Below are 18,895 nucleotides of genomic sequence, written 5' to 3' on the forward strand. Positions count from 1 at the left end.
GCATATCCCACGTTACTGAAACGTAGTTTACGCGTGAATTCAACGTATACCAATGTTGAAAAAGTGGAATAATCAACAGCAAACTGACAACATATAATTGACATGCGATGAAAATGCAAATTACACGTAACTACATTTTTAATTATTATTGATACATGTTATTTCTCGATGCTTTTATTTCACAAATAGGCATAATGTCCTGATAATAGTCGTAAATAATGACACAAGAATATGCTTGTCGTAAGGTTTTATTCTCCTTACATTTGATTAGCACTGCTACATTTTTCAATACTCTCTCTTGTGAACAATAAAGGCAGTTAACTGACCGTTCTAATTGTTGAAATGCACTAGAACCTCGCGGGAAGCCACGTCGTTTCGGCATCCAGGCTGTCTTTTTTCTTTGCGACTACGCCTGCGTAAAAGTGAACACAAACAAAGCAAAAGATCAATTCGAACAGCCAAGACAAAAATTACGTTACATCTGTGTACAGGCTCGCCATTTGCTCAACATCTGCCTTTCTTTCACGCATCGCTCTCTGTCCTGAAATACAAGTGAGGATAATTATCACACGAATTTGAAACGGCCAACAACGCTGAAAAACAATTCGGGAGCCCACCATGTAATAGTGACCCTATTTGCACACTCGACAAATGTAAACACAATTATGAACTCAAATCTGACGTGCACATACCTGCGCTTTCTACGAATCACTCATAAACCGCACACACTGGACTTGCTTGCGGCGGCGATAATCTCTGAGCCAGCTTCCTGGTAGTAGAGAGCCCGTTGTAACCGTCACAACCGATTCGTATATCCCAGCAGTGAAACCTGTGCTTACCGATATCACAGTCACCAGCACAACCCGGTTCGAAACCAAAACAAGCCACGAAACAAAGAAGAAGGAGCCGCAAAAGCGAAATAAACTTGAAACGCCAGCATCAGTTAATGGCGATTACAATCTGAGGAGAATGGCGTCTGGTGCGGCTTCCCCGATTCTCACTTTGAAAGGAACTGACTTGAATTGGATCCTGGATGGGATTGGATTGGATAATGCAGTTGCTTTACGTATGATAAACCAACGTGATTTCTACGTGTGCACTTTGCAGGTGAAATCCTGAAGTTAAACTTGTGCAAAAACAACGTAGTTCGTTCTACGTTTTCGGTTACGTTAAATTCCAGCGTAAGTATCAACGCTGTCATAACGTGCTCCATTCAACTGCTGGTATATGAGTGTTGAATCAACGTTAAATTCCTGCATTACAATTCGCACGATGAAATTTTACGTAAAATCTGCGTGAAATTGATGTTCTCAATTCACGTTTCACATTGTTCAACGATATTCAACGTGGATTTTACATTCTGTCAATTATGTGTGTTGACTGGGATGTCAACTGCGCTCGCAACTTGGCTCGGAAACCGTATGTTTCTGGAACGTAGAGAGGGAAAAATGAATCACAAAACACGAATATATTTCCAGTACTCTTCTCCTTAGGGAAGCGAGATATTTATTGACTCTACGTTGCACTATAGTGTCAGCGCGCTGAGCGGTTGAGCTGGAATTGGAATTAGAATTGGAAATGAATCAAAAATAATAATCAATAATACTAAAAAGAAAAAGAATGAAGAAGCGTTATCTGAGCTGATCGAGGTCGGTTCACTCAGGAAATTGTTGCACCGACGACTAGCGCCACGTTCGAACTTACCTCCTCTGTTGAACTGTCCTTCTCGGCTCGCATGGCCGCGCCCATGAGATCAGCAATCAGCTGTTCTCGTTTTGTGGAGTGTGCACCAAACTGTTTGTAGTTCAAGCTACAGGTACTTAATACGAGTGGGAGAGCTTCGGCAGTCTTCCTGTGGATTCGTGGGTGCATCAACAAAGATGGGCATAGCCTTCGTGATGGCTGTATGTGTGACAGCCGGTGTCTTTCTCCGTCTGTTACGTCGCGAGACAACTGAGATCACCGTCTGTGCGCGCTCAGGAAGCTTGAAATCTGCCCTGATACATATACAGTAATATATACCTTCAATATACGCTGATACATATATGGTCAATAAATTGGTACTTGCTCCACTGCAATCTTTCCCGGGGTTCACAAGAGACAGTGTTTGTGGATTTATGCCTTACATTTAATCTATCGCAGGTCGTTCCACATCCTACCCGAATAACTCATGCCACACAGTCAACCCTTGACTTGGTTTTAACCTCCCATCCTGAGCACATCACTTCTTTGCATGTCACTGATGGTCTCAGTGACCACAAGGCCATTTTCTTCGATATCTCTTCAAGTCGTCCAAATGTTCGTAAATTCAACGATAAAACCATATACGGCTACGCTCGAGATAACTTCCAAGCCATCAACGAGGGTCTTGGCTCTGTATGAAAATTCCTTTCATGGCACCTCGCCTCACTCCATTGAGGATAACTGGTCCCTCTTTACGCGATAGGCCTGTAGCTACCAGGTGATGATGGGTCCTTCTCCGGTTTAAGGACATTGTAGCTACCTTCCACTGAGATGGAAGACATCCTTCTCTCCAAACCAGGTTGAATAATTGTAAGAGGCATTCCTTCGATGCACCCGACAGATGGCGTAGCATAGAATAAGTTATCCTGTCTGGACCCGGTGCTGTGTCTTTTGAAGGAGGTAACACCCTTAAGAGTTCAGAGATGTTAAAGGGCATGTCATATGCACTGTTGTCACTACCACCATTTAAAATGCTGCGTTTCTCAGCACGCATTTTGACCTTAAGGAACTCCCTGCTGTAGTGGGAGGAGCTAGAGATATTCTGAAAGTTGTCCCCCAGGACATTAGCTTGTTCTTCCAAGCTCTCACAAGGGCTATTATTAATTTGCAAGAGAGGAATAGAAAGGCCTCGATAATCTCCCCTGATTTTTCTCAGCCTTTCCCATACCTTTTTGGAAGGTGTGTTACTATTCAGTGACGAGATAAAATTTCTCCAGGATTCTTTTTTAGATTGTTTCCTTGTCCATCGTGCCTTAGCTCGAGCCTTCTTAAAAGCAAGTAAGTTTGCCACAGTTGGGTACCTTCGGAAAATACCCCACATGCGATGTTGCTCCTGGCGGGTCTTTTTGCACTCATCCGTCCACCAAGGCTTCGGCCGCCTTGGTAGACGACCAGATGTTTGCGGAATAGAGAGAGAGGCTGCGCTTATTATTGTATCTGTAATGACGTTACTTGCATTTTGAGCAGTCATTCCCTCTAAAACCAAAGACGACAGATCAGAATGTTGTGCGAAGACGCTCCAGTCTGCCGAACACAGCTTCCACCGTGGTGGGATGGAAGTTAAACTACTTTCTGTAGAGCAATAGTTCAGTACGATCGGGAAGTGGTCACTGCCGTAAGGGGTTTCATCCACTTCCCAGTGTATGCTCTGAAACACAGACGGACTACACATCGAGATGTCAATTGAAGAAAATGATTGCGTGGAGCTGTTTACATACGTTGGTGACCCTGTGTTCAACAGACAGAGCGGTCGTGCAAGTAGAACTCGCTCGAACATCTTGCCACGAACGTCAGCCTTCCTGCTGCCCCACAGTGGATTGTGCGCATTGAAGTCTCCCAGTAAAATAAACGGCTCGGGCAGTTGATCTAGGCGTTTCTCAAATTCTTTTTGTTCCACGGCAACTGAAGGTGGAAGGTATAAAGAGCATTCTGCTATAACAGTATCGAAACAGATTTGTACAGCAACTGCCTCGAGTGTTGTTGTGAGTGGGACATTTCGCGCAGGAAGTTCCTTTCGAGTCAGCACTGCAACACCTCCTGCTGCTCGTCCTGCGTCTACCCTGTCTCTCCGAAAGATGTTCCATTGTCTTAAAGGATTGGAAATTTCAGGGTAAAGGTATGTCTCTTGCAAACAGAAACAGATGGAATTATGTTTTTCTGAGAGATCATGGATGTCATCAATGTTTGTGGTAAGACCCCGGCAATTCCACTATATAATGCTAGTAGGAGCCATGAGGAGTACGAGGAAGAGGAGGAGAATAAAAGACCACTGTTTCATTTGAGTGTGTGTAGGGATTTGCTTAGGCATCTTGTAAGAGAAGAGCATTCAGGGAGGTAGCACTCTTGGTGGGGCCGGTTTGCTTTTCTCCCTGGGTTTATTCCCCTTCCTCTGCCACCAGCTTTTTCTCGTTGCTCTCTCACCTGAGAGGTCATGCCTGGAAGGCTGGATGACGACTTCTGCGACATGCAGTCGTCGCCATCGAGCTCCATGTCCTGTGCAATACTCTGGGAAGGGCTTTCAGCAAACCCATCCCAAAGAGAAAGCGTGCTGCCAACCTCCTTCGAGGTGCCAGCTGCTTCTTCCTGCTCAGCACTTTGGCTGGTCAGGGAAACTGATGGGGACACCTGAGTGTCCGTGGGAACATGATGGGGAGTCTCTAGTGGAGGCCCAACAGTTTGGGTCTCCACCGACTTTCTAGGTGGTGCGACTCCCCTACGCACCACCTCAGAGAAAGTGCCTTTTCTTTGAAAATCTAGCTGCGCACGTGCCGCTTTGAAGGTCAAGTTTTGTTCAGTTTTTATTTTGAGAACTTCTTTTTCATCTTTGAAACGTGGACAAGTTCTAGAATATGCAGGGTGATCGCCCTGGCAGTTCACACAATGGAAAGCGTTGCCGCACGACTCTTGACTGTGGTTGGTACTGGCACATTTCGGGCAGACCAGCTGCCCACGACAAACCTGGGAATGGTGGCCAAAACGTTGGCACTTGAAACACCGTTTAGGGTTTGGTATGTACGGACGGATGCGACAGTTAACATACCCGGCCTTTATCTCCGGTGGGAGAGCATGAAGTTGAAGTGTCAGAACTATATGCTTTGTGGGGATCTCTTTGTTGTCCCTTCGTAGGACTATCCTTTTTGCACTAACGACACCTTGCTCTTTAAGTCCCTCCTCAATCTCAGACTCTGTACATGACAGAAGCTCATCCACAGAGATGACCCCCTTCACCATATTCAAAGTACGATGTGCGGTGACAGAGACCAAAGTCTCGCCAATCTTTCCAAGGGACATTAGCGCCGAGCTCTGCTGTCTGCTCTGGATCTCGACCTGGATGTCACCCGAGCCAAGCTTCTTGGCATTGTATGCCTTTCCGATAGCCTGTTCAAGTGTCTTTGCAACAAGAAAGGGAGATATCTTGGAGAGTGTTTTTTCTTGATCATCAGAATGTATAAAACCATGGCTCTTCAGGTTTTGCTGCGATCTGCAGTGTGCGTACTTCGTTGCGGCTCCTCTTAAAGGGCCGATCATTCTTTTTGGCTGTTTGATGATCCATGCAGTGGGAGTATGATTCGGTGTAGAAGGCGTGCCACCCACCACGGAGCCCAACTCAGGGAACGTGTCCCACACGCTAACACTACCTCTACACTATACCCAAGTGCAGCTTCTCAAAGACAGAAAGCACTGCCCAAGGTTGACCCTTGCCGCCAAAGAGGGTGAAAGGAGGAGGGGGATAGAAGAGAGGGTAGAAAGGAAAAGCAATGAAAAGGAAGATGGCGACTAGCTGAATAATCCTGGCCGGGCCTTCCAGGACCACCCGTCTATGGGAAGCAGGGGCCAAAGCGGTGTGTTGCTTTCCCGGAGGGGCTCAGAAGGGTCCTAAACAACCTCCGGGTCCACTCAACCGCCAGGATCCCCGTTTCCCCAGACACGGGAAAGCCACGCACAGCTATATGTGGGGGTCTCCCTCCTGCGGCGACCCAACCGTGAGTGCAGGAGGGGGCTACTGCGGCTGCTGCCGGGCGATGGGGGCGCCAAGTTCCCGACGCCGGGACGGGCTTTCTGTGAAACAAGCACCAGCGTACTCGGAACAGGTCGCCGAAGACCCCAACATCAGTGTGCGGGTCAACGAATAACAGACTGGAGTGTCCAAGTCAAGTGCTCAAAGAATCCTACACGAAGAGGGATACCACCCTCACCATGTAAGTAACCACCAGAAATTTCAACCGGACGACTATTCTGAACGAATTGACTTTGAGTGACGAAATTTTATATTTCATGGACAAAATCATTTGGACAGATGAGGCACATTTTTCCAGGAATTCGCAAGTAAATCTGCACAATGCTCATTACTGGAGCACGAGAAACACTCACTGGCTACGGGAGTCCAGGCACCAATATCAGTGGTCCTTCAACGTGTGGGCCGCTATTTATAACGGAACAATTCTTGGGCCAGTTTCCTTCGATGGAAACCTCAACGCCCAGCGTTACCATGCGGAAATACTGCAACACGTAGTATTCAGCCTTGTTGAGGACTCGCCGCTGCATGAACGTCCCATGGTATGGTACCAACCTGATGGAGCACCCCGTCGCAGCAGTCGTCATGCTGTGAAATTTCTGCAAGACCTCATCCACGATAAATGGATTTGGCGTTTTGGGCCAGTGCCATGGCCGGCTAGATCCCTTGGCTTCACTCTACTGGACTTTTGTTCGTGGGGTCGCATAAAGGAGCAAGTGTACAAGACCGAGCCTGAGTCCCATGTTGACTTACAAAAATAATAATATCAGTTTGTGCATCGCTCTCACAGTGGGTGACACAGAATGCAACACGAGATACAGTTCGACGGGCACAATTATGCATCGGTGCGGAAAGGCGGACATTTTGAGCACCTTTAGAAAGAACAAAGAATGCGGCATGCACCATGGGTATACTTTTGGTTAATTTATTTTGTCTTGCGGTCGTTCACAGTTATGGCTGCTGCAGAAATAAAATCATGATACAACTGAGCAGATGATTTCCTTCTTCGCGGTGTGTCCTTTTATTTACACACCCACAGAAATGTCTTCTTGCACAACAACGAAGTGGGAGATACATGATGATGATGATGATTGGGAGTTTTGTGGCGCAGCGGGTAGGAGATACGGCATAAGCCTTTAATCTTTGACAAACGAAATCGTCACTGCGTACAAACGAATGCAGCCACAAATTAGTATGGCCTCATTATTTTCACAATAGCTGGGGGCAGCTTGTATCTTTGCTTTGTGTGTGTTGATGATGATTCAGATTTTCTTGGCGCATAAGCGTCGAAGGCCATAATGCGCTAAGACAATTTTTGTGTGTGTACTGTCCCTTCTTGGCCCTCGTCACGAGATTCATTATGACAGATACATATCACCAGCAGGTGTCTTGCTTCCTTTCTTCCTCGGTACCAGATAATACAGGCATGACTTATCGCAACCGACAGGAATCATGCCTTACCTCTCTCAATTTAAACTACTGTCACTTTTTCTACTATCCCTGTGTAGGCTGGGTTTAATAACCTCTTTTCGTCGGACTACAACGCGGGCGCGTAAAAAGTCGTCGAGCGCTAGGCTGCTCGTACTCCGAAACGCATGATATTCGGCTATCTCTTCTGATGCGATAGGTCTCCAATATCAGTGTCAATTATTATGAATTGGGGTAAATTCGACGCGCTCTTCACAATGATGGTGTAAAAAGGTGACCTTTACCTGGCAAATTTCTGAGTTCAGTTAGCAAAAATTTCCATAACAAAGATTCCGTTACATGACATTCACATCAGGAGGTGGCAAAAACTTAATAAGAACGGATGCCGTTGACCGCATGATTCTAGGTGGCGTAGTTCTTTTTTTTTTCTTTTTTTTTTTGTAATTCAATGACACGTTTTCTGGGACACCTTGTATAAAGCTGCCTTCCACAGCTGAACAGTGGCTCGACGTCGCCAACATGTCCACGTTCCACGTGCTACTGCCCACGTTGTCTCGGAGCAATCGATGGGAAACACATCACAATCTACTGCTCCACAAACTCGTGGATAAAATTACTTAGGGATGTGCCAACCGAATCCTAGGCAGGGATTGGAAATTCGGGAATCCGAATCCTAGTGCCCAAAACGGCGAATCGAATCTTTTGATTCCGGCAACCAGGTTTGTTCGTTTCTTTTTCAAAATGGTGCCTCCGGAGTCCGCCGAAAGCCACATTGGCCGATGGGTGTTTCCTTGTGTGTTTGTTTACATTGCTCTGGACTGCAAGAGCTCAAGCAGGAACTGTTACATTACAAGTTTAAAAGTAACATGTTTTCTTGCTTTTGATTGTGGCTTAGGTTTACGGAAATAATTCAGAGCATTTATGTGTTTCTTGTAGTCGATGAACAACATGTTAAGTAAATTCAAGGGGCACTAAAATGCAAAAACAACTTGCTCTCAAATGAAAGTCCGTGTTTTAATTAGTAATACAAGCAAGATTAGTTCACACAGCGCTACCGTTTAGAAGAAAAACGCAGTGACAGTCTTTGGCGGCAACGAATGGGATCCACAGGAAGCGACGATTGGCGGCATCCAATAAGACAGCAGGACAAGCGCGCGCTTACCTATCGTGGCCGTGTGGTGATGATGATTCAGGTTTTCCTGGCGCATAAGCGACGAAAGCCTCGTGGCCGTGTGGATTTAGAACAGGTCCGATCGTAGTGTTTCGTATATGCGCGGCATGATGCGCACTGTTTCATTTTTCAATGCCGACTCACTGAATTCTAGCCTACAACAGTTCTCGCAGATGTTCCACCGACAACATTTCTTTTCACGTCCTTCGGACAGCGACGCCAGTCGCGGCTTCGCAACGCGCACTATATTTTTCGCCGGGATTGCTCCATGGCGTGGCACGCGCATGCACGCGCAGCATGGACTAAAAACACAGGGGTGGCACTCAATGTATTGCTATTGCTCCGTAGACGAAAGCCTGCTGTGCGAACGCATTGCGTCCTGGACAGGTCCTGGTCGCACGTCACAGGAAACGTCAATGCACACGTGACCTTAAAGATGGCGGCGCCCGTGGTCGGCGGCCAAACCGTTTGTAAACAATTCGCGACGTTTTGGATGTTTTTCAATCACGATATTTATTTTAACCCGATAATCTCGCAATAAAACTTGCAGTTTTGCACATAAGGTGATGATGATGATGATTGCAGTTTTTATGGCGCATGAGCAACTTTTGCACATAAGGCCCCGTACTGTTGGCGACTTCCAAAGATGTTTGATTTTTGATTTGATTGTGAGTTTAATGGCGCAGCGACAACTGAGATCCAGGTCCCCCAAACTCACCTCGGAAAAGCGTGCAACGAAGAAGGCCGCCACTAGATACCCCACTGTTGCCGTTCCGGATCACTTCAGCGCGCTAAGTTTAGCGGCAAAATGTTTTTGTTGTTTCTGCGAATGAATCTAGTCTTTATATGTCCAAATAAAACGCGTATAACAACTTTCTGTGTCGTGTTTCACTTTTTGGTCCCGTTTTTAAACGTGTTGAGCGATCGGAAGGATCTAGTGCACGGCTGCGTGCATCACATAGCGTACCTGTCGTACCAGGCGCCGCAGGCGCAGTCGTCTATTTCTCCTTCGGTGATTTGGCCTGGCTTGGATTGTGCTTCAACTGGATTTTTAGCGCGCTACAATCAAACGCAAGCTAACGTCTGGTAACAATGGGGTCTCTAAGGGCGGCCTCCGGCATTGCACGCATCGGGATAGGAACAAATACATGGGAAAATGGCGACCTTGGGGGACCTGCTGAGATCATAATGCGCCAAATATGATGATGATACATGAATGGGTTATGTTAAGAGTATAGTGATTTAATTAAAAAGAGAGTTCTCTAAGGCGATACTTCTGTATAAATAAAAAGGTAAAACTGGTGAACTAAAACTTCACAACTGGTTGATTACATTCACCTCTCTAAAAAAATTAAAAACATTGTCAAAGGGAACGAGAGCCTCATCACCCAACAAAAACGACGGGTGAAGAGGCAAAGAGTGGTCATAAAAGAAAGGGAAACAATGCTTACGATGTTCCTCTAACAAAGGGCAACTGATGAGCAGGTGCAAAACGGAAAGGTAAGCTCCGCACGTGGTGCACACAGGTGCTTCTTCTCCCCGTAAAAGATGTCCATGAGTGAGAAAGGTGTGCCCTAGCCTTAGTCGACCTCATGATGTCGCTTTGGAAAGAGTTGAACACATGCGCCAAAATAAAATTTGACTGTGTGAAGTTTGTTGTGTGTTTGTGTTGCCCAGAAACCGTGCCATTTCTTGTTGATATCTTTCTTGAGTTGTAACATCAAGTCACTAAAGGGAATTTCAAAAGGTGTGATATAATTTCCTTGGGCAGCTGGCAGCTGCACGATCAGCTTTCTCATTTCCCCGAATGCCGACGTGGCTTGGCACCCAGCATAGCCTCAAGCTGTACCCTTTTTCCTGTATGACACTCATTAGGTACCGTACCCGCCTGACCAGGAGGTTCTTGTGTGTTGCAAGACTACTGATTGCACGCAGGGAGTTGATGATGATGATGATGATGATGATGATTGGGAGTTTAGTGGCGCAACGACAACAAAGATCATAATGCGCCAAAACTCTGATGTGTAAAATAAATTTAATTTAAAAATATACTGATTATTTTAAAACGATAAAAAATATTCAAGGTTTCAGAGGGTGTGTAAATCTCTGCATAAAAGGGGAATTGTGACACTACAACTCAATAATGATCCCGACATCTCTAAAAAACCTAAAAACATTCTCAAACGGAACGTGAGCCTCTTCACCCAGCAGCAATGCTGGATGGAGAGGTACACAGTGTTCATAGAGGAAAGAAAAATGGCGTTGACGATGTACCTCGAGAAAAGGACAGCTAATAAGTAGATGCAAAATGGACAGGTCAGCTCCACACTCTGTGCACGCTGGTGGGCCCTCTCCTCGTAACAAATGCCCATGGGTTTTGCACATAAGGCCCCGTACTGTTGGCGACTTCCAAAGATGTGATGACGAGCGAGCGTAAAGACGCACTGAGCCGATGCGATGTACTTAAACTCAGGAGAAATTGGGTACCATGTTGCGGAAGGAGCACCGTGTGGTTTACGCTGGTAAAATATGTTCATCTCTTGGCTTTATGACGGAAAGATATCGGTAAGCGGCAGAACAACACGTAAACAAAGTCACATGACCTCGAAATGACGTTTTCTATGACGTGCGACCAGGACAAGATGGCAGTTTTGCAAAAAGCACCCGCTTGAGGGTAGTTACAACAATGGCGGGTTTGTGTCACCCCTGTGACTGAAAACACCGACGCACGAGCTGAAACGACGTTCACTGCATAGCGCTGTGACGGCCATTTTGTCGTGATCGCCGGAATCGTAGGAGAACTATTTTGGGGAACTTTCCCAGCAGTTGAAAGGGACAGTGAAGGTCTCTTTCCTGGAAGTCTCAAGGCCAGACGCGAAAGTGGACCACGGGACAAAGACACCACCTGCTATATAAGCGGACGCCCAACAAAAGACGGCATCTTCGGAATCCTCCTGTGAGACAGTCCGCAAGGCTCTGCGCCGGAAGACTGCCTCTGCCGTGACCCACATCGTCCTCAATCGGCTCGCCTGCCAGCTCCCGGGCTTTGACGTTCTCCTGCCGTGTGTAGCCATCCTCCACGAACGCTTCTGTCCCAGCCCCTGGACCCAGACCACCAACTTCGTCGCCAGTACGCTTCACATGAAGACAACGGACTTCAAGGCGGTGAGCTCCCACTAGCTGTGTGTTGGAATTCCGTGGCTTGACGCGAATAGATTGTATCTCATTTCCCCCCTGTAAATACGTGTTGTATATAGCTCGGGATATTAAACCCATATTTATTTGCACTGTTGCTGTTCGGAGTTTTCCCTTACCTTGTGCTGAGTCCATCGATTTGTTTTGGTCGTGTACCGTCAGCCCCGTAAACAGGGCTACGTCACACTTGGTGGCAGCGGTAGGATCTTTGCACAAGGATTAAACGTGGGACACGATTTGTAGCCCCCACGTTCAAGGGAAACCTCGCAGGATGGCAACAGCTCCGCAAACGGCCCAGGGAAGTGCGTTAGGCGCGGGGGTGCTCGCGTTAGGTTCCATGCTGCCTACATTCACGGGGGATGGAACCGGTATAACGATCAAAGAATTCTTCGCTGTCCTAGAACAGTTGGGGAAGATGGGCGGCTGGCAAGACAACCAGCTCGTAGGTATGGCGAGGTGCAAGATGATGGGCACCGCACATAGCTTTGCTTGGCAGGACGAGGAGTCGCTCGCTCTAGAGTCATTCAAAGACTTCAAAAAGCTAGCGATAACCCGCTTTGACACTGAACCAAAGAGTGTCAAAATGGAGAAATTTCTCTCCGCTAAACAGGAAAGTAACGAGGACGCGCGGTCGTTCGCAAATCGCGTGCGCTCGCTCGGAGAGGACACATTGGGCGATTTTACTGGGGAAGCAGAAAAGGCAAAGCTGGCAAGAGAGTTGTTAGACGAACAAATGCTGTCGGTATTTCTGTGCGGTATGCGCGACCCTGTACGGAGATTCGTCCTAACCAGAGAGCCGAAAACCATGAAAAACGCGGTCGAGGTAGCCGTAAAAGAGGAACGCAACGAGAAGCTTGTATCAGAGCGAGCTGCCGTACGGGCCACTTCGACAGGCGGCTTAGAAGAGGTCGATGAGATGAGGCGTAGACTTGACCGCCTTGAAGCACTACTCGAACAGAGTCTCCGACTATCGCAGGAGCATGCCGCAGAAAATGCGTCGAGACGTATAGATCGCCCTCGTGTAGAGTGTTATAACTGCGGGAAAGTCGGACATTTCGCGAGAGATTGTCGCACTCGACGTTTTAGTGCAAGGCGAAGGGAGAACAGGGAAGCTGGCGACCGCATGAGGCCCGGAAACCTCGAGCAGAACCAGGGAAACTAGAAACGCCCTCCTCCGTGGACTCCGCAGAGGAGGGAACAGAGCTTTTGGTTGTCAGGTTTTGCGGGGAAACCAGTCCCATTGTTCGGTGCAAAATTGGTGACAAAGAGTGCGATTTCCTCATCGATACTGGGTCAAAAGTAAGCCTCGTCAAACAAAGTGTATTAGAGCAGTTGCATCCAAATTGGGCTGAATGCTTCGAGATCGCGGTTGGTAGGCACACGCAGTTGGTGGGCATAACAGGCAACCCATTGCACACAAAAGGGACGTACAAAATACCGCTTCAGCTAGGAGAGACGCGCTTTGAATACCCGTGTTTTGTTGTTACGGAAGACATAACGCTATCGGCCGCGGGTATTATTGGTCAGGACATGATTATAGCCCAAGGCATCGATATACTGTCAAGTAAAGGGGTCGTCACGATAAACGACGAATGTGTTGCAGTAGTAAACAGAAAAGTCTCAGGGGATGAGCGCGTTAGTAAAACGATTGAAACGACGCATCGGATGCAGTCCACAGCGATACGTCTTGTCGAGGAGTGTAAAATCCCGCCTGTGTCTGAAGTAATTGTAACTGGCCAACTGGAGAGTTGCGTACGCCCCGGAGAGATGGGTATTGTTGAGGGAAAAATTGAGGTTAACGGGCTTGCTGGCGCAAACTTATTGGTTTATGTTTCAAGGGAAGGTCAAGTGCCAATAAGAATAGCCAACTACAGTCTAGCTGAAGTCCGACTACCGAAAAATAAGGTGGTAGCCTCGTTTACCGGCGCAGAGTACGCGGACCGCACGGAAGTGTTGAGTTGCGACAGGGTGGACGCGGCGACTGCCGAAGATTTAATCGGGAAATTCGAACTGAGTCATATTCGCCCGGAAGAACGCGCGGAGGTCACAAAGTTAATAAAGAGTTATAGCGCTACATTCGCATTTAGTAGCCTTGATCTCGGTCGCTGCGACGTAATTAAACATCGAATACCAACCTCTGACACACATCCCGTGTACCGCAGAGCGTACCGCGTCCCCTATTCTAAGCGGGAAGAACTCGACAGACAAGTAGATGAGCTGATAGCAAAGGGAATAGTGGAACATTCGACCTCTCCGTGGGGGGCCCCTGCTTTGTTAGTGGAAAAACACGACGGATCCTTCCGGTTAGTGGTGGACTATAGGGATCTTAATAAGGTGACGCGTACTGACCCTTACCCGCTCCCGAACATTCAAGAGACCCTTTCGACACTCGGCGCCGCCAGGTATTTCACTGTGGTTGACATGGCATCAGGTTATTGGCAGATCGAGATGGATCCGAACGATAAGGAAAAAACAGCCTTCAATACACCGTCCGGACATTTTCAGTGGTGTAGAATGCCAATGGGACTCAAAAACAGCGCTGCCGTGTGGCAGAGAACCGCGGACGTAATTCTGGCAGGCCTGCTAGGCAAATCATGTCACGTCTACCTAGATGACATAATCATCTTTAGTAGCAGCTTTGAAGAACACCTTAAAGACATTGAAAGTGTGCTTAAACGCTTGAAGGCAGCTGGCTTGAAATTGAAGCCATCGAAATGCCAGTTTCTCAAGGCAGAAGTGAAATACCTGGGGCATATTGTTTCCGCGGAAGGCGTCCGGCCCGACCCTGAAAAAATCACTTGCATAAAAGAGTTTCCGGCGCCGAAGACCATCAAGGAAGTTAGGCAATTTCTGGGATTAGTAGGGTACTACAGGAGACATATAGAGAAATTCGCGCAAATTGCTAAACCACTAACTCGGCTGACCTCTAAAAAGGTATCTTTCCATTGGAATGAAGAAACTGAAAAGTCGTTCCAAACACTGAAAGAACAGTTAACAATGGCCCCAGTATTGCGCTTTCCCGATTTTTCGAAGCCATTCATTCTAACGACAGACGCGTCTAAAATAGCACTCGGAGCAATCTTGTCACAGGACTTCGGAGGTCAAGAGCACCCAGTAGCGTTTGCAAGCCGGCAGCTGGACAAAGCAGAGTCCAACTATGGGGCGACAGAGTCAGAATGTTTAGCGGTAATTTGGGCGGTGAGACATTTCCGCTGCTATCTGTACGGGAGGCAATTCACAATAGTCACCGATTGCCAGGCCCTCAAGTGGCTAATGAACGCGAGAGACCCCAATTCGCGACTCTCACGCTGGAACCTTTTGCTTCAGGAACACGTGTTCGAGATTGTGCATAGAGCGGGGGTGAAGAACCAAAATGCTGACGCCTTGAGTCGCGCAGCAGTACGAGAAGTACATGCCTTTTCGCCTTCTCCCGAAGAAGCTAGATACAGAAACGAACAGCGGCGCGATCCCGAATTGAAACGCATCATAGAGGTATGCAAAGAACGGCCGAACAGGGTATCAGGCAACTTCTATTTGGACAGCGTTGGACTCTTGCGGTACAAGCATAACGGTGAAAGAGGGCGAGGAGACGGGAGGATAGTGGTACCGCGTGCTCTTGTCAGGGAAGTAATTAAGTCGTACCACGATGCTCCGTACTCAGGACATCTCGGAGCAAGGAAGACCCGAAAAAGAATAAGCGAAGCATATTTCTGGAAGGGCATGCGCCAATCTATCCAAAGTTACTGTGGGGCCTGCGAGTCGTGCATGGTCAGAAAGACCCCGAAAAATCGTAAGCCAGTACCGATGCAGATTTTTGAAGAAGTAGGTCAACCCTTTGAACGCACAGGTATGGACATTGTCGGACCTTTGCCGATCACAACCGCCGGCAACCGGTACATACTAGTTTTCGTAGATCACCTTACAAAGTACGCTGAGGCATACGCCATGACTGATCAAAAAGCGGAAACGGTCGCACGGCTGTTTACTGAGCGCATCGTGTTGAGACATAGCGTCCCCAAGCAGTTGCTCACAGATCAAGGGTCCAATTTCACGTCTCAGTTAATGAAGGAAGTGTATCAGCTTTTGGGAATAAAGAAGTTGCAAACGACGGCTTATCACCCCCAGTGCAACGGGGCCGTCGAGCGGCTTAATCAAACAATAGTTCAAATGCTGTCCCACTTTGTGGCTAGAGATCAGAGGGATTGGGACCTCTGGCTCCCGTATGCCGTTTTCGCATACAATACCGCGGAGCACGAAAGTTCTGGGGAAAAACCCTTTTTTCTTCTGTACGGTCGTGACCCCGTTCTCCCGGACGCGATGCACGAAGCCCCTTCAGGGCATTACGGAACCTTAGAGAATTATCGCGCGGAGTTAATGCAGCGTCTTGCGATCGCTCACGACGCAGCCAAATCCACACTGAAGTCGGCGGCTGAAACTCGAAAAAAGAAGCACGACATTAAATCGAAGGCCACTGACTTCGAGCTCGGAGACAAGGTTTATGCGCAGAATATCGCAGTCGCTTCCGGTACGGCGAAGAAGTTCTCGCCGAAATGGAAAGGGCCCTACCGTCTCATTGAAAAGTTGTCTGACGTAACTGTACGGATTAAAGGGATGCAGAAAGGGGACGAAAAGATAATCCACGTGAGCCGCCTAAAACGGGCAGGAGAGCTAAGTGCCAGTAGTTTAAGCATTGCGGAGAACAACAGCGGAACCGACGGGATCGCGCAGGAGGAACATACCGCTCCTCAGAATAATACTGACGGCATCGTCCATGATCTCTTGCTGGCCGAAGCGGCAGCAAATGATTCCGCTTTGTCCCTACCTCAGAACACGCCTTCCGTGTCCCCCCCGGCGTCCGCGGCGATTCCAGAGCATTCCTATCACCTCAGAAGCAGGGGCCCATTGTTGGTGTAACATATGCCAAGCAGAGTTACGGCCTTGTCTCGTCTAATGCAAAAAGAAAATCAAAAGTACGACGGGCAAAATTCTCGCGTCAATAGCATGTTTCTTGATGTCTCATTGAGTCGACATTTTCCTGTGCCGTGTCCCTAACTGTCAGATTAAATGATGGCGATTGTACGCCAAACGAAGTTGTAGCCACGGGGTCTTCAACCGAAGCTCGGCTGGGAGCAAACTGTGCGCTGATGGATTGTTGCGACGCCTAGGTGGAGACAAACACTGTGTTGATGTTGTGAGGTTACGCGAGGAATTTTCATGTACATAGAAAATTCTCCTTCTGGTGGGAGCGGATGTGACGGCCATTTTGTCGTGATCGCCGGAATCGTAGGAGAACTATTTTGGGGAACTTTCCCAGCAGTTGAAAGGGACAGTGAAGGTCTCTTTCCTGGAAGTCTCAAGGCCAGACGCGAAAGTGGACCACGGGACAAAGACACCACCTGCTATATAAGCGGACGCCCAACAAAAGACGGCATCTTCGGAATCCTCCTGTGAGACAGTCCGCAAGGCTCTGCGCCGGAAGACTGCCTCTGCCGTGACCCACATCGTCCTCAATCGGCTCGCCTGCCAGCTCCCGGGCTTTGACGTTCTCCTGCCGTGTGTAGCCATCCTCCACGAACGCTTCTGTCCCAGCCCCTGGACCCAGACCACCAACTTCGTCGCCAGTACGCTTCACATGAAGACAACGGACTTCAAGGCGGTGAGCTCCCACTAGCTGTGTGTTGGAATTCCGTGGCTTGACGCGAATAGATTGTATCTCATTTCCCCCCTGTAAATACGTGTTGTATATAGCTCGGGATATTAAACCCATATTTATTTGCACTGTTGCTGTTCGGAGTTTTCCCTTACCTTGTGCTGAGTCCATCGATTTGTTTTGGTCGTGTACCGTCAGCCCCGTGAACAGGGCTACGTCACAGCGCCGAAGCAAGAAAGAGTGCGGTATATATTTGATTGTAGCTTCGTAACAGAATCAAAGTTTCGAATTATGATAACAAGTACGAAATTAACATTGCGTGGAACGTGATTTGAAGTGGACTTGTTTTTGCATTTTAATTGATGATGGTTGATTGGTAGGCTTCTGGCGCAGCGACAACGAGGATCATAATGCGCCAAAAACTACGGTGTGATGAACTACTTAAAAATTAGCAAGAATGAACTAGTTAAAGCATTAAAATCATGTAAAATATGTGAAACCCTAAAGTTCTTTCAGATACCCGGTATCTCTAAAAAAATGTAGATTGCATTAAAAGGACTATGAAATTTCCCGAATCCCCATACTTTTTTTCGCTGGAAACTGTTCTTCCCGCCGAGAAACTAATATGCCACAAATTTTTCCGGATGAAATCGCTCCACTCTGCGAGGAGCGCGCTCTCGAAATGTCTCTTCGCGTTCCTCCTCTCCCGCGCACATTCTCCCGTCGACGGTGTAACTGTACGGACCGCACTTCGGTTCCCCGTTACGTCACCGGTGTTGCGCAATGTCAAGTAATGCCATGAGCGCGCTGTGGCTGGCGCCGTCCAGTCGCGCATAGAAGGTCACAAGGTCTCTGGTCGCGTCTGAGGGTTGAAGTTGGAGCATTACGTTTTCTTGCTTGGAGGCGTTCGGATAGCACGCTATAATGAACAGCTTTTTGCGTGTGAATCGTTTGCTACAGTTGAGCTGGCAAGTATGACATGTGAGCTGTACTTTTTCATCGAATGTATTCGTCCTATGCTCTGCGGCCGTTCACAACAAGGAACTCAAGTACCACCGTGTCTTTGAGAGTTTTGCTGACGAGTTCCATGTGCCTCTAGCGATTCACCCCAACGTGTATTGGTTGTATCGCCGTCACAAATTGAAGGTCTCTGGTGGTTGCTTGGCGTTGCAGTTATATTTACGTCAGTTGCAGTTATGTTTACGTGTTGACAATCTGACAACAAAGGAAGTGCGTTGTGAAGTGTGACTGTGATATTTGGAAGATTCCCCCTTTGTTGCTCAATTTGTTTGCACAAATTATCGTAACACACTGGGTGGTCTAATGTTTTGTTTTACTTTGTTTCAACTCGTGTTCTTCGTCATCATTACTGTTATTATTCAAAGCAGCTTCGCGCCTTCAGACGATTTTTATTTACTCTGCAGTTATTGTTCTACAGATGGCTGTATTTCCTTCCGCCGAAGCACTTATTGTTTGCCTAAGATTATGTTTCATGCAAGAATTTATTTATGAGCACGTCACGTATTCTGTATTCAATGTTGAGCACGTCGTAAATCTGAACATTTAGCATCGCCAACCACCATGACTACAAAGCTCAGCTGTAGCGTATTGTGTAAGAGTATTCTGCACATCTGACAAGTGTTTGTCGTTTAACAAATTTATTGTTCAACCAGGTTTCCAATACTGTGTAATA

At 47.5% G+C, this 18,895-nt stretch overlaps 1 long non-coding RNA gene across 1 annotated transcript; it reads right to left on the minus strand.

Moving 5' to 3' along the window:
- Positions 1 to 230: 230 nt before the first annotated feature.
- Positions 231 to 1,115, minus strand: LOC135393239 (uncharacterized). The gene is made up of 2 exons (XR_010422546.1): positions 693 to 1,115; positions 231 to 541 (listed from the first exon to the last, which is right to left on the minus strand). It is a non-coding gene; the product is annotated as an uncharacterized LOC135393239 (long non-coding RNA).
- Between the last annotated feature and the right edge of the window lie 17,780 nt (positions 1,116 to 18,895).

Source organism: Ornithodoros turicata, chromosome 4 (assembly GCF_037126465.1).
Source record: "Ornithodoros turicata isolate Travis chromosome 4, ASM3712646v1, whole genome shotgun sequence".
NCBI lineage: Eukaryota > Metazoa > Arthropoda > Arachnida > Ixodida > Argasidae > Ornithodoros > Ornithodoros turicata.